The sequence below is a fragment of the Myotis brandtii genome, unplaced genomic scaffold (genome assembly GCF_000412655.1).
Source record: "Myotis brandtii unplaced genomic scaffold, ASM41265v1 scaffold64, whole genome shotgun sequence".
Classification (NCBI taxonomy): Eukaryota; Metazoa; Chordata; class Mammalia; order Chiroptera; family Vespertilionidae; genus Myotis; species Myotis brandtii.
This window is the reverse complement of record NW_005370460.1, coordinates 2,066,132-2,069,032: the sequence shown is the minus strand read 5'-3', so window position 1 is coordinate 2,069,032 and position 2,901 is coordinate 2,066,132. Positions and strand designations below refer to the sequence as shown.

The 2,901-nt window shown below is 60.8% G+C and overlaps 1 protein-coding gene and 1 long non-coding RNA gene across 2 annotated transcripts in view; both read right to left on the bottom strand.

Annotated features, from left to right (window-relative positions):
- The window catches only part of PBX1 (pre-B-cell leukemia homeobox 1), a 239,678-nt gene that overhangs the window by 107,556 nt on the left and 129,221 nt on the right, over positions 1–2,901 (bottom strand). The window lies entirely within an intron of this gene.
- The window catches only part of LOC106723769, a 1,041-nt gene continuing 921 nt past the window's right edge, over positions 2,782–2,901 (bottom strand). Inside the window, exon 3 of the long non-coding RNA XR_001359485.1 lies at positions 2,782–2,888. This is a non-coding gene — a long non-coding RNA (uncharacterized LOC106723769). The remainder of the gene's footprint in view (positions 2,889–2,901) is intronic.

Below are 2,901 nucleotides of genomic sequence, written 5' to 3'. Positions count from 1 at the left end.
GGGGCCTGGTGGGCAGGGCCAGGCCTGGTGGTCTGGAGCTCGGACAGGATGGTGACAAGGTGCAGCTTCATTCCCTAATCAGCATCTGGACCTGAAAATACCCTGGAAACCTGAGCCCTGAGCTGTCAGCTCAGAGGTCGTTTATTCAACTGAACGTTCTCCCCTTTTCTGCTTGTTTTCTTATTCTCTTTGTTCCCATGGACCAGCTTTGTCCTCGGTTTCGGGCTAAGGAGACGGAGATTTCCTGCTTCGAGCGGCTGTTTCTCAGGGGTCTGCTCCTCACTCGCCAGTACCCTGCTTCTGAGAAGGTTCACTGTCACAGACAGAGGCCGGCCCTCTCGGTGTCCTGCCTGGAGGCAGAGGGAGCCTCAGGGCTGTAGGGGGACAGTGACCCCATGTGGGTGGGCTGCCGCCCTCCTTCCTGTCTGCTGTTGCGCCACACGGGGCTGGCAGCCCTGAGAGGCCTGGTCCTGCCCTCCCACGCATCGCGGGGCCGGGTGGGTGGCCCGTGACTGAGCCCGAAGGACCAGGGCGCTGCCTCCTCCTCGGCTGCCTCCCGGCACCCAGCTGCAGCCTGGCATGCAGTAGGCCCTCGACAATGATGGCTGAGAGGAAGGGATGTATGTGCTCAGCCCACACCTGCCCCGGTGGGTGTTCAAGGCCAAGTCCCCTGAAGGCAGCCTAGACTCAACCCCGAGGGCTTCCCTCGCTCCCTCCCGCTGGGCCTGTCCCCGCTCCCGCCTCTGGAGCAGGAGACTGGCCTGAGCACTGACCCTCGGTCCTGGTGTGGGAAGCACTGCCCAGCGCCCACACAGCAGCCACCTGGTGAGTATTTCTCACTCACCAGGGAGGCCCCTCACTCTTGCCCACCTGCCCCTCATGGAGCTGCTGTCTGGCTGACCTGCCCTGACAGGTTCCGATCCAGTGTCCTAGGACACCCACGGCCACCTGGTCACTCAGCCTCTCTGTGGCTTCCACGGCCTGGGGCCAGTGTGGTCACGCGCCCCCAGTGACCTGCAGGTGGGCCAGAGACGGTATGGCCCCCAGATCTGAGGACCGTCATGCTCCAGTGAGGCAGGTCCACGCCTGGCACTGCAGGACCCCGCACACCACCCCCACACCCTGCACACCTCAATACACCCACACACACCCCTGCACACAATTCAATACACCCCCACACCCTGCATACCTCAATACACCCACACACCCCCCGCACATACCTCAATACACCCACACACACCCCTGCGCACACCTCAATACACCCACACACGCCCCCGTGCACAATTCAATACACCCACACACACCCCCACACCCTGCACACCTCAATACACCCACACACACACCCGCACACACCTCAACACACCCACACACACCCCTGCGCACAATTCAATACCCCCACACACAATTCAATACACCCACACACGCCCCCGCACACACCTGAATACACCCACACACCCCCACACACACCTCAATACACCCACACACACCCCTGCGCACACCTCAATACACCCCACACACCCCTGCACACAATTCAACACACCCACACACACCCCCGCACACACACCTCAATACACCCCCACACCCCCCCGCACACACACCTCAATACACCCACACACACCCCCGCACACACACCTCAATACACCCACACACACCCCCGCACACACACCTCAATACACCCACACACACCCCCGCACACACACCTCAATACACCCACACACACCCCCGCACACACACCTCAATACACCCACACACACCCCCGCACACACACCTCAATACACCCACACACACCCCCGCACACACACCTCAATACACCCACACACACCCCTGCACACACCTCAATGCTCTCACACACATCTCTGTACATACCCTTAGTACACATCCCTGCACACAACTCGGCACACACCTCAGCACACACACACCTGCACACACCCCACACCCTCAGGACACACCCCGCACACACCCGGCACACACTCTGCCCACACCCCTGCCCACCCTCAAACACACACCCCGCACACACCCCTGCCTACCCTCAGCACACACACCCCCACACACACCTCAGCACACAGCCTCAGCACACAACCTCAGCACACAACCTCAGTACCCCCCGCACACACCCTGCACACACCTCTGCACACACACCCCCAAGTCCCCCAGCACACATCCCTGCACACACCCCTGCACACACCCCCACATCCTCAGTACACACCCCTGCACACACCCCTGCCCACACCGCACACACACCCTCAGCACACACACCCCCCCACACACCTCTGCACACACCCCGCACATACACCCTGCACCGCTCTCCAGGCCCTGTCTGTGCCCTCAACCAACACCAGGGCCCCAGTCTGCACCGTGCCCGCCCTGCACAGCCTGTGCTGGAAACTGAACTCCCTTTGGTGCTGGCACCCAACAGGCCTCCTGCCCACAGCTCACTGCAGCAGGACCGGAGGAGCAGCTTCCCGGGGCCACTCCCTCCCACTGGCCTCCAGCTCCAGGTTATGGAGTTTCCCCTTTTCCCAAAACAGGGACCTCAGGTTTCTTCCCAAGACCAGCTCTTAGGCAGAGAACTCATGGACTCTGGTGTGGAGCTTCCTCCTTCCCTGCCTCTCCTCGCTGTGAAGCCACAGCGAGTTCACACACAGCACTTGGCTTAGCAGCGAGTTCACACACAGCACCTGGCTTAGCAGCGAGTTCACACACAGCACTTGGCTTAGCAGCGAGTTCACACACAGCACTTGGCTTAGCAGCGAGTTCACACACAGCACTTGGCTTAGCAGCGAGTTCACACACAGCACTTGGCTTAGCAGCGAGTTCACACACAGCACTTGGCTTAGCAGCGAGTTCACACACAGCACTTGGCTTAGCATCCCATTCACACACAGCACCTGGCTTAGCAGC